The sequence below is a fragment of the Python bivittatus genome, unplaced genomic scaffold (genome assembly GCF_059951505.1).
Source record: "Python bivittatus isolate LINGU-HERP-01145 unplaced genomic scaffold, Pbiv_v1 ctg000080_np1212, whole genome shotgun sequence".
NCBI classification, from domain to species: Eukaryota; Metazoa; Chordata; class Lepidosauria; order Squamata; family Pythonidae; genus Python; species Python bivittatus.
The window spans coordinates 56,292,052-56,305,803 of record NW_028277035.1 but is presented as its reverse complement, the minus strand read 5'-3'; the positions used below and the strand labels follow the sequence as shown (position 1 = coordinate 56,305,803).

The 13,752-nt window shown below is 36.2% G+C and overlaps 1 long non-coding RNA gene across 8 annotated transcripts in view; it reads right to left on the bottom strand.

The window, feature by feature from the left end:
- The window catches only part of LOC148216712 (uncharacterized), a 134,119-nt gene that overhangs the window by 22,680 nt on the left and 97,687 nt on the right, over window positions 1–13,752 (bottom strand). For 2 of the 8 annotated variants that reach the window (XR_015794867.1, XR_015794868.1), the window contains one exon: window positions 3,769–10,195. The exons of the other annotated variants lie outside the window; for them this stretch is intronic. This is a non-coding gene — a long non-coding RNA (uncharacterized LOC148216712). Of the gene's footprint in view, window positions 1–3,768; window positions 10,196–13,752 lie in introns of those variants that run through there. 8 annotated transcript variants of the gene reach the window in all.

Genomic DNA, 13,752 nt, shown 5'->3' with positions numbered 1-13,752 from the left:
AAAGAAAGAAATGAACTTATGATTTATGGTTTTGATGTTTAGACAGGATAGATTATAGAAAGAAGAGGGTCATGATGTAATTTTAGAGAGAGAGGTTAAAATATGATTGTACTTATAATTGCTGTGAAGATGGTCAGAATCCACTTCTTTATATCTTTCTTTATATCTTCTTCTCCTTTTCTATTTTTCTTCTTTTTTTCTTTTTGCAATTTTAGTTTTTTCATTTATTTATTTCTCTTTCTTCTTTTTTGTTCTATTGTATTAGTTCTTACTATTGTTAAAACTTTCAATAAGATTATACACACACACATACAAACACATACACACACATAAAACCAATGCACAAATGTACCTCAATTTTTGTCTTCCATAAGTTTTATGTGTATTTCATATTGACTTGATGAAATAATTCTGGAGGACCATGACTGATATTTTGATTATTTATAACAAATCAAAGCACAAAAAGTTAATAACCTTCTCTGTATCACATTACATTCACAAGGGTTTCTCTGTCTTTATCTATTATGTCAATTCAGCAAAGATATGCACGTGCAGGATATAATGTGTGCCTGTCACTAGGCAAATCTCTGAAGTTGTTGAGTAATTTTGATCTTCCCTGTTTGGAGTTGAAGAATATCATATATGAAAATCACATCCTTGAGGTATGGATATGGGATTAATATCAAAGTTCTTACATATGCCAGTGATTATCTAAAACTCTGGGCATGTAAGGTGTTCCCATAAATAGCTATGCCAGTTGTCAGCATATGAGACTTTAAAAAATCCTGTTGTTTACAATGAATGCAAAGCTGTAGTCCAGAAGAGAGAGAATCATGCACACCTGAAGTTCTTATCACCACCACCACCACCACCACCACCATCTATAACAGTGTAATTGTCAAAACAGTTGACAAAATTAGAATTAGAATTATTTGACCTCACAACATTTATTTTACAAAAAAAGTATTACTTGGAACCACATATATATTAGTGCAGTATTTGGACAATACTTTGGGATAAGGTTTGAATTGACCCTGAATTACCAGGATTTACTGATTATTCTTCAGAAAAGTCTATATGGCACCTCTTTTAATCAGATTATTTCTGTTAAAGTGATCTGATTTCACTGCACATCTTCTGTAATTTATTCCTGATAGTAGTATTTAGAACTGTCACCTTTTTACACATATAGATCTCTGCATCACTGGATAATAATGGGGACCTTTTCAGTGAATATTGCAGAAGCCTTCATTTATATTGTATTGAGTACATGTACATTTATACAGCATATATTAAGTTGAGGGTTGTGTGTAGGAGTATCAGTTGTCTGCATGAAATGTAGCACATCAGTGAGTGCATTTCCATGATATTCTCCTGAGGTTGTATAATCTAGTTTATAACTTGGGCCACCATTTCCATGAAAAGCTCTCATATGTCCAAAATTATTGATAATTTCTTAGATATATTTTTGGCAGTTACCATGAACTGTATTACGTAGAGTTTTGTGATCTTCATGATTGCTTCAATACAGATTATAAACTTCCATTAATCATTCAGATGGCAATGTAGTTACACCCACTTAAGTTATTGTGCCAAACTGTAACATGTGCTATCTTGAAATGTTGCAATAGTAAAAATGTCTTTTGCATCTCGTTGTCGTATTATAGACCCTCTTCTCTGTCATGTGGGATAGGCTTTACATACCAGTTTGATTTAAGACCATTTGATAAGCATATTGGGAAGTTAAGTTAAAAAGTCAAGAGTCAAGAGTTTTAGTGTGTGTGTAGAAGAGAATGGAATGGGAGGCATTTGCTGTGAACTTGTTTTCATGCCAATAAACAATCTATCTATCGAAATGATGGCTATAAGGAGGCAGAAAAGTGGTGGGAAGAAAGGAATAGTTCTATTTCAGAAAAAAAAAATCACAGGTATGATACCATCCAAGCAGAAATTCATTTTCAAACATTGTTAACTGACAGAATGGAGCCCAACATTAATGTATTTAGATAAATGAAGTGCCGTTGTTTATATTAATGTATTTTCATCTTAGGAAAAAGCATAATATTTGATATAAAATATTTGATATTTATATTCAAGCTGGAATTCATCCAGGATCTGAATAATTGTTATTCAATTAATTACTAATTAAATTTAGGTTTGATTCTAGTGGTGAGCAACTATTTGGCCAAGAGACATCAAAGTATCTGTCTATCCAATCCAGTACAGCCATTTCAGTTTTATCACAAAGAAATAGATCTCAACTGCTGTACAATGGTTAAATTAGATATGCCAGTTGGTGAGTTTCAACATCCTGTATGAAAACAGTGTGAAACAGGGCACTGGCATCAGATGGAATTTCAGTCATCAGGAACCTTATGATTCTGCTGCTCTGTGAAGCTTGACTTGAATTAGTAGTAGTAGTAGTAATCTTTATTGTCATTGTACTTCTCGTACAATGAAATTAAATGCCACCCCAGTGCAGCTTTAAAAATATAAAAACCATAGAACACATAAAACACATAAAACACAACCTTCACACTCCATTCACCATTGCACAACCCCTGATGCTGCATTAATACTGCACTATACGGTAGAGTTCAGTATAGATACAGCTCTAAAATAAGAAAGCTATTCTTCAGCCTATTTGTCCTTGTTATGGTGTAAATCTAAACACGTTTACTTAGAAATAAGCATGTTGATTTCAAAAACTGAGTATTGTGTAAGTAAGGATTAATAACATATTTAGAACACAGATACTATAACTGAGTTTAGTCTTAAACGCAGTACACTGCATCTCCCTCACTGTACTAAACATTTACTTACAGCTGACCTTTCAGTATCTCACACTGGATTCAGTTTAGCTGTGATATGTTGAAGTTCTGCACTTTTTTTTTTAAAAAGCCTCTGTACGGCAAGACTAATCAATTATAAACCCACTGTGCTTTACTTAGAGACTTACAGAATTCTTACTGTGTATATTATCATAAGTAAAATATACTCAAAGATGAATAAGGAATGTTGATGGCAGATGCTCTGACATGTAACTTACTTTTCAAAGTAAACATGAAAATAATACACGATATACACTATTCTTGTAGATACTAGTAATTAAACCACTTATTGTGGTCCTTTTCATTGACTAGGAATAGCCACAGGAGCCTGATTGTACTATGGGCAATGTTTAAAGAGACTTTCTGACTTGTTTATAATTAAGACATATATTGAGTTCTTCCTCTAGGCTTTCTTGCCCTGAAGTCTTAGGGCTTGCTGAGAAAAAAATGTCAGTAAAGGAATGTGACTTGTTGAGGTGCTTGAAGATTATTCAAGAATTTTCCTTTCCTCGTAACTCATAGCTTTTGCTTTTACATAAACTAACTGTTTACACATATATTATGCTCTTATACTTAATGTGCATGACTGCATACCTGAAACTCAGATAAAAAGATTCCAGAGAAGGGAAGGGAAGGGAAGGGAAGGGAAGGGGAGGGGAGGGGAGGGGAGGGGAGGGGAGGGGAGGGGAGGGGAGGGGAGGGGAGGGGAGGGGAGGGAGGGAGGGATTATTGAGTGTTTGAACAATAACAAACGTTTGAAATTCAAGACATTCCAAGATTTAGAAGAATAATCTCTGTCTTGAGGGACAAAGAAGAATAAAAATCGTCATATATTTATGTTTGTGTTTATTTTATTATTAATCTTTGTTTCATTGTTAGCTATTTATGATGTTCTGTTATAAACCATTTTGAAAAAAAAATTAAAGTAGGGTTCAAATGTTTTAAATAATATACACTTTAATAGTGGTAAAAACTATCAATCCATAAATACATCTGAAGAATTTCCATTTTGCTTGCATATTATAACCAGATAGCAAAGGAATTAAAAAACCCCATACACTGGCATTAATCACACATTGATTTATTCATTAATAAGAAATCTACTTTACAAAGTAGCCAGAGGTGGTTTACATTAAAGACTACAACAGAAGCTCAACAAACTTGGATTTTTAAAAATTTGTTCTACATATGAAATAAAACATGTTACAGCAAAGAATGAAATTTGATGAGGATTCTACCTTAAGGACAAAAAAAAGTTCACCTTTTATAACAACAAATAGTTGGAACCATAGCATTGCTTTAGTGACACTGTTCACTTCAAGACAAGTCCAAACTCTTCAACATTATGAAAACTCTGCCTATTGCTTTGTAACAGAAAATTTATTACCACCAAATCATTTACAACAGACAGCATGCATTCCAAAACTGATTTGTTACTTTAGGCCACAACAACTCACTTTCAAAGTCAAAAGAATTCATTATATTGTACGGGAGGAAGAGCGTGAATGAAACAATTCCCAGGGACTGTTTTAGTGAACATCCAATCTAAGATTTGCAATTCCGACAAGCTTGTTTGTAACACAGCAAAAACATAATGGGCACATTAAACTATAGCGTGGTGTCTGAAGCTTAGATTCATCAGTGAATTTTCTTCTTTCCATTTGGCCCTTGCAATATCTCCATGGATGCTGGTTTCTTTCCTCTGAAACAGCCCAGGATTTGGCATGGTCCCAAATTTGAACACTGTGAACTGGTCTTTCTTCAGGGAAGCATTGCTTATTTATATGGAAATTTGAGCCCTTTGGTTTTCAAGATTTCCGCATTATTCATTATTTATACAACCCTCCTTTTCCTCTGAGAAGTTCCAGGAGGTCCAGATGGGCCTCTTCTGATCCATTTTATTCTCTCCCTAATATTCTGCTGTGGATTAGGCTGAGAGGCAGTTGTTTGGTATAAGGTCACCCAATGAGTTTGTCACATGATCAGCTAGGATCTTGTTCACAAAAAGTAAGCTACAAACTGATAATCTAAGAAGATTAACAAACTAAAAACAGTTACCCTCCAGGAACTGATTTAAGCAGAAACTCGTTCATTTACCACCATTATCACCAGGGGTTAAATGAATGGCTCTTTTGAAATGTAATGAACTAAGATACAAAGGTAAGAAATAGAATGGAGACATTATCTGTATTCCTTGATTTATACTTGCTTTGTACACTTCAGAATATCTTTGCTTTTGCTTCTAGACCTCATTTATTACCTCTAAGATTAAAGTGAAAATTTTACAGCAAAGGAGTTCATACTAAAGACGGGGTGACTGGACTTTGTCAACTTTCTATTTCAAATGTTTTTCTAGTTATTGTCACCTGAAATTTCCAGATGTTGTTGGATTTCAATTTCAAGTATCCCTACTAGCATATATATTGGTCTAGAATAGCAAGAATTTGGGGCACCATCCCTCTTCCTGCTGCGTCTCAGCACTTACTCATTAGCCTCCTTCCTCATGTTCAGGAGGGCTCTAGATTATTTTTGAAGAAAGAGGGGAGAAGTTTATACTTATCTCATCTATCTTGCATGACAATATTTACACTACAGACCACTCCATGAGAGGGAAGGAATAGAAATAAAAAGAAAAGCATTATTAACATTATGGTATATTTCATACATTTTCCATCTCACACACACCAACAATGATGGCAGGTATACACGTTGTCCTGAAGAATGCATTGATGTACCTGGCTGTATGTCTTACGTGAAAGAGTTGTACTGCTGAATAGACCTGACCTGTATTACTGCCTTCAATAAATAAAATAACGGAAGACCAATCAGCCAACTAGTTTCTGCTGATATCTAAGACAATGCTCCATGCCTTATCTTAATTATACTTTTCATTTATTCATTTATTTTCTATCTGCATTTCGGTTCAAATGGATCACTCAAGGCAACTTTTAGGATAAAAGAAGCAAAGTGCACACCCAAGTTGCAAAGGCCAAACACTCAGAATGTAAAACAATTAAGAAGCATAGCTGTTAATTTTAAGATTACCTTTCATAGGTCAAAACTCCAATAAAGCTTCAGTTCCTTTAAGATGGATCAGTGATATGATCTATTGACCATAGAGGTGATGCTGTACCAACAATGTCTCATTTATGGCTGAGCAACCTCACCATTTGTTCATTTCCAGAAAAGTGAACATACAAGTAGAGAACCATATTTGTTCAATAAAGAAAATTAGGAATGTTGAACATTTGTCAAAGTGAAGTGCACCTTCTACACAGTCCTAGAAAACTGTACTAAGGCCTGCTCTAGAAGTAAGAGAGAGGTTTCACTCAGGATGAAGCCTCCTGAGTACACTACAACCACTTCAATCAGTTGCTTTGCTACTACAGTCTGCTTCAATTCCCCTCCACCGAATTCCTTAAAAGAATAAAACAGAACCCTATGAGACTGGAACCCCCTTCCCCCAGTAATCTGGCAGACCCCACCCTTTATGGAAGGCCATAAAGAACTGGCTCTTCCTACAGGCACTGGGGCAGAGTAAGATGGGAGCTGTGGATAGTTTGTAGGGGGCATCCCAGGAGGATAGATGAAGTGCCAGTTTTTTGTGTGTTTGTGTGTGTGTTTATGTATGTTTATTGTTTTGTGGTTTTATTGATATTGTGAGCCACCCTGAGTTGTCCTCTAACATGAGCAGCCATGCAAATCTTATAAATAACAACAACAATATATTAGATATATAAGGCTACCTAATCAGAGACTCAAGGTAGCTTGCATTAAAAGCTCAATTTAAAACACATGTTAAGCTTAATTAAAATAAACAAAATTAAAATATATTTTGGGGAGTACATAAAACATATAAAAAATAAAATTATATATATACTGTATATCATTTTATATGTAATACACACACACACATGTATATATATACATATATACAGTGGTACCTCGGTTCACAAACTTAATTCGTTCCACGATTCTGGTTGCCAACTGATTTTGGTCGCCAACCAAATCAAATTTTCCCATAAGGTTCAATGTAAATAAGGTTAATCCATTCTGAACCATATGTATATTTTTTTAACCATATTTATTCTTCAAAATAGTCGAGATTGTCGACTTCACCATCTTGTACTCCGAAGCCAGATCAGTCACACGAATACCACGCTCATGCTTTTTTACAATTTCCTTCTTCAATTCAATGGTTATTTTCTTCAAAACCTTCTTCTTACCATTCTTGCTCTGCACTTTCTTGTTACCTTCATTATTGCTCTGCACGTTCTTGTCACCTTCATTACCGCTCTGCACTTTCTTTTTACCACCATGCTTGCTCTGCACTTTCTTTGGAGCCATGCTGGATGTACTGTATGTGCTGAAAAGCATGCCAAAAAGCTTCACAGCAAGTTTCTGTCTGCAACCGCGATCTCACCTAGAGGAAGCCAGAACCATGTGTCAGAGCAGGGAAGATGGCCGCAGGTCGTGTTCGTCACCCGATGCAGAGTTTGCGAACGGATGCAAAATTTTGCGAACGCTGCTGTTCGCGAACCGAATTGCTCGTGAACAGAAGTGTTTGTGAACCGAGGTATTACTGTATATATGTAATGCAGAATGACATATATAATTCTTCCCTTGTCCCCAAATGGCATAATAATATTATATTACCTTGTAAAGCTGGCATAATTCAAACTACTTAACAATCATGGACTATCTACATGCATTGGCAGGATACTTCTTTAAAATGTTTAGGGACTCAGAAAAAAGTTATTTTATTTTATTTTTTTACAAAAAGCAAAATTAGAAATATTGGAAACATATCTTTGTTCCTTGCTTGTGGGTAGATGATCGATAGATTTCTGAATTGTTTTGAATCACTTCCAATCAGGGAATTTTTTTGAAAAAAAATGGTCTTCCACCAGAGCATGTATCAATCATTGCCAGTACTGTTCATTAGTTACAACCACTGAAACACAGCTATAGGCCTTTCTTATAAAATATGTAAATTAATTATTTTAATTTATAATTTGGGTTCTAGAAGAGCTACAAACAAGCTGTTTCTTGAAAATGAAATCAGAAAATGGGGGGAGGGGGAGCAGCTAATCCTGTTTGCCAATGTCCATGCTATCAGGCTAATCATCTTAATTACATTTTTAATTTGCTGAGATCCAGAACTTCATGTCATTCACCTCCAGTTTTCCAAGCCAAAGAGGCAAAAAAAAAAAAAAAAATGCTTCATTAAGTACCGCAAGGCTTCATTTACCTTTGGAAAATATCATTTTCCTCCCAAACGCATTGTCATAGGGAGGTGACTAATATGAGGTTGCAGTTCATGGGTTTAGGTTCAAAAGGATGTGTTTCTGGTTCTGAAAACAAGCAAGCTGTAAAGCGATTCTGCTTTTACAAAATAGCAGTGTGCGAACAGACGGGCAGGCAGCACCACACAGAGCGCTTCTATAAGGATCCATCATCAGCCTTTGTAACACCAAAGCCTCCCTTAGCCAGGTGTTGAAAACGTGAGTGGAAGGCCAAGCTCTTAAAGGCCTAGATTTCTTTTCTTTTCCCTTCATGTTTTGAGGAAGTTACTATATCAGAAGACAGATGAAATGCATTTATATGTGTTTCACCAAAATATATTTTCTTTTCACTGGCTTGAAAAACCTCCTAACTAAGTCCTGTGATAAAGCTTTATTGAAATCGTCTTATGTTTTCAGTGAAACGGATCAGAAATGAAATGGACCAAAGAATTGGACCCCAAATGCTATGAAATGGAGCAGAGGAACAAAATACTAAATCCAAACTTCAATTAACTTAAATTGCTTTCATTGTTAAAGAGAGAGAGACTAAGAGACTACAATTCACTCAATTTTTTCTCTCTACTTTACGGGAGAAAGAAGGATAAATTACTGTATTCAATTTTGGGTACCCTACACTTGTGTTTACATTTATGGAAAGAAAATGAGAGTTCATAGTTATTCCATATCATGTATAATACTATATTGTCCCCCAAACAAATACAAAGCTATCAGCAACCCTTTTGAAGTTGTGTGAAAAAGTGAAACTTAAGTTAATATTATCACAGTCTTAACTGATCTATCTTTTGCAGGTTTATAGTTACTAACATGGATGTTTCTTTCATGGTTCAGGACTGCCTAACAAGAACTTTGATCTGCTGTTTTAAAAACAAGAAAAATACATTTAAAGCAAACTAGAAGAGGCAAGGAAAAAATGCCATACCTGGCATTCAAAATCACAGCTATGTGAATCATGAGACCTAAGACAACCATATCTGGGCCGCAGAAATCTGAAGAACTACTAGAAGGCAGCAAAGAGAAATCTACCTTCCCTACCATCTAGTGCTTGCCTGGATTTTCTGCAACTCAGATCAGGTATCCTTTTTGGAAATAATGACAGAATATTTTTTTCAGTGCTTTACCTTTATTACCTGTGATGAATGATTCCATTTCTACATTAGACAATATTCATCTAGTGGTTGTATTCATATAGCAGTTGAGGTAGTGGCATGTGCCAATACAATTATAGTTTTTGTTTTTACATAATTTACATCACAACTTAATGCTTAACATGGCTTGATTGATTAATTAGTGTAATCAAGTTGGTGTTGACTCTTAGTGACTACAGAGATAGATTTTCTTCATGATGATATGTGGAGTCCTTGGGGTTCTCTGAGTTAATTCAGCAATTAACAGACACATAGAGATAAACAGCATCTACATACTATTCAAAAGAGACAAAAGATCAGAAGATCACCTCACCAGCAAGCAATCACCAGCAATCATCACCCAGATAAGCAAAGGTTACCACCAGGCACAGAATCAAGCAGCAAATACATGCCAATCAAAGAACTACTAGAAGAGCAAAACAAAACTCCCACCCTTACCAGCACTGGCAAGGCAGGCCACAGCACATAAATAGAGAGCAAACCCCATCCCATTTTAGCACTGAAGATGTTACCTAGCCGGGTAATGAAACATTTGCAAGAAAAGAACCAAGCTCAGAGAACCCCAAGGACTCCACAGTTGAAACCTAAGCTACACATATTCACCTCTATGATGATATGTCCCTAACCTGGTCCTTCAAGTCTTCCAACAGTGCACCCATTGCCATTGTAACCGAGTCCATCCACCTTTCTGTTGGTCATCATCTTCTTCTATTTCACCTTTCCCAGCATTAGAGCCTAGGTCTTCACATAATGTGTGTGAAGTAATAATATGGGACTGGTCTTTTGTGCCTCAAGTGAGAACTCTGGGTTGACTGGGCAGCAGTGATTCAGGGAGATGCTGGAGGTGGATCATCACTTTAGTGACAGGGGCAAAGGCATCAATTATACTGCAGGGAAGAGGGCAATGGTAAACCTGGATCACATGGAAAGAAAATATAAAATAACATGGTTTAGAGTGTAAATATTTTGTTAGGAAAAAAATTAAATATTTTTTGGATGGTTACTGAAAAAGCTAGAATGAACCTTCATAATGTTTTGAGTTTGTTTCTCATTGCATAATTGCACTTAGCAGATGTTAATCTGCTATTGTAAGATCTGTGATTTTACTAAATAACATTTTACCCAAGATATTTACCTTTTATATCTTCAGTCATAAAAACCATGACCAAACTAAATTTTAATAGCTGACAGTTCTGTACAATGATTGGGACATTTGGCAATTTGTAGCTATTATATAGATTGTGGACTGAGCTTTTAATGTGTGCAAGACTGACTAGTTTATGGGGTCGTTGTGTAGTTAAAACAGAAAGAGAGCACAGTCATAGCAGGTCCTTAGAGGTGAAAAGATTTATAAAATGTGTATAATGACCATGAATGTATCTGCTATTCTGGCTGCAAAACTACAACTGAAACAGAAGCCATGCCTTCTTTGACAAATGTAATGCCAGCAACTGTTACAGATGTATCCTGAAATTAAACAAGGACCCCACTCATTGTACGCTGTCCTCCTCATCCTCATCCTATGTGATAGATGTGCTGTACTTAACAATCAAATGCTGCACTGGCAGAAATGATGGGAGGTAAAGTCCAAGACAGCTGGAGGATATCAAGCAGCAGAAGACTGATCTATTCTTTTTACTTTACTTTTTTGAACAAATAGAATCTTAGCTTGAATGCAGTTTGACTGAGGGCCACATTGCATTCTAGATTGCAATAGGCTTTTTTTAATTTAGTCATCACAAACCATTGATTTCTATAGGTCACTTCTAGTATGGCTAAAAAAAGATCCAATTGAATATGTTAAATGAATAATCACACTCATAGTAGCTGCTTTTTCTTTATTATTAAAGTATGATTATTTATGATTAAATCTATATCTGGCCTTTCCATTTGTATTTCTCAAACTTTGTCTTTCTCAAGTGGCTTAGAATAATAAAATAGAATAATAAAATTAATTAAAAGAGCATTAATGGATAGGGAATCACAAATAGACCTTTGCTGCAGGTGGAAGTTTTTGTAACCCTTTCCTCACTGGCCTTTTGTTAAGGCTGCTGTCACTGCATGTTTTTTGGGGAGGGGGCAGGGGGGAAGTCTGTTTATCAGGGTTAGAGTTCCAATTCCAAAGGCGTCTTTCCTTCTCCTTCTCCTTCTCCTTCTCCTTCTCCTTCTCCTTCTCCTTCTCCTTCTCCTTCTCCTTCTCCTTCTCCTTCTCCTTCTCCTTCTCCTTCTCCTTCTCCATTATGGCCACCCACTCCAAAGAATCTGGACTGGTGACAACATATCAATATATCGTGCTGCCTGCTGTTTATTCTTTTCCGAGAAGCCATGGCACTCCCAATGCAGAGCACCATATTCCTTACTGGAAAAATGGATAGTTGGGTGCATTTTATTGACATCGGCTGTTTTCATAGACAGGTACATGTGGCTTTCTTGACAATACAGCAATGGCTTGCCACTGCCTTCTTCTGGAATGTTTTGGACTTCCCAGTCTAACCCTGCAATTTTAGTAGTCCTTGAAGGACCCATCCAAGGGCTTACCAGGCCCAGCCCTGTCAAACTGTTTTTTTTTTTTTTACTTCCAAATTGAACTATGCATCTCTTCAAATACAAGCCCCAAAGAATGTATATTTGCAAATCCTTCAAGTAGAGGATAGTCCTCAAGAAAACAAATACATATACACACTGATTTTCAGCTATTTCCTCCCCTTCCCACCAAAGAAAGCTGAACCTATTTTGCACCCCTGAATAGGACTGAAATATGGGAAAAACTGATACTGGACAATTTTGGTCCTGACAGTATATAAAACTGTGTTTCACGCCAGGAGGGACCACCTTTGGCCCTAAGACTACATGCTACCTTTTTGAAGATTCTTAATACCAAAATTCAGCAGCAAAATTTCCCATCATTTTGAGGTGGAAACACATGAAAATGTAGGACAATGGTGGAAATATTTTCTGTACATTAAAAAAATATACAACTTCATCCCCCAAAGCTTCAAAAACAAGCAGAAAACCCTGGTCTATGCAAATATGAAAAATGGATGTAGCTCCATCATACATGTGGGTAGCCACATGTATGATGGAGCTACATCCATTTTTCATATTTGTTCTGCCCACTGTAGTTTTTGTTTATGCCAAAATTGGCTTCCAATCACCTAAAATGGCTAGTCCAATTTAGGTATCAGAACTGAGTGGACTTTCTCCGCAGATCTGTAAAATTAAATCTTGTAAATGGTTTGGCATTGCTTGCAAACCTCTCTGTTTAAACAATTTTTTGAAAAGCTTTTTAAAGAAGATGCTGTGAACCATTTATAATACTATCATGTAAAAACTAATGACATCATCTAATGATGTTTGTTTTGCACTAGGAATTAAAGATGTGGATGTACTTCAGAAAGCAAATAGGAAAACTTTTTTGAAAAATAAATCAAATGCGCCTTTTCTTTAGTATTTTCTCCGCAACGTATACCATCTATTACAGACCACAGTTTACCTCTGCTAATATTTACATAAGGAACATATCATTATTTAAACTGCAGTTTAATTGCAGTTGCATCGTTTAGATTAAAATACACTTTAATTGCATTTAATTTCTGTGTGGTTGCAATTAAAATACACTTAGTCACACCCTCTCAAATATCTCTTCGAAATGTTGAGTCAATAACTCAGCTGGGCCTTAACTATACACTTAGAAATAGAAAAGCATCAATCAAAATGTATATAAGCATGTTCATGAAATCCCTGAGGATTTCAGGGGGAGTTCGGAGAACATGTAGGAATGCAGATTGTCTCCCAGCAGTACTAACTGGTAGTAGCTTATCATCTGATTAGAGAGTATTCTGAGAGGAACTCAGTATAACAGACTAGACTGTGAAGAAAATTAAAGTTCAGCATAATTTAAATGGAGCACACTCTTAACTTGGGAAGTAAAATGCAATGGTCTGATGCTGTCATGCTGATATCATATCAGTCTAGCTATAAATTGCCTAAACTCCCAATATAGTGTTTATGCTGATAAATTATGCACAGCAGAGCTCCATCTTCTGCATCAGTTTCAACCATTTCTAGATCAGGAGGCCTTTCTCATGTCCACTCATGCCTTTGTCACTTCTCAGTTGGACTGTCGGAATGTACCACACATGAGAGTGCCCGGAAGCTACAGCTGGTCCAAAATGCGGCAACTTGAGTAGTTACAGGTACTACTTGTTTTGGCCATGTAACATCACTATTTTGAGAGCTGCACTGGCTCCCATTTGGTTTCCAGGTGCAATTCAAAGTGATGGTTGTCAACTGTAAAGTCCTACATGGCTCAGGTCCTGGGTATCTGTGTGACCACCTACTCCTAGTGACATCTGCTCCTCTGATAAAATCCATAAGGGATATCTACTCTTACAGAATGTTGCCAGCAGAGAACACGGGGCTGGCCTTCTTTGTTACTCTTCCCCTTCATTTAAACAGCGTTCCCTGATG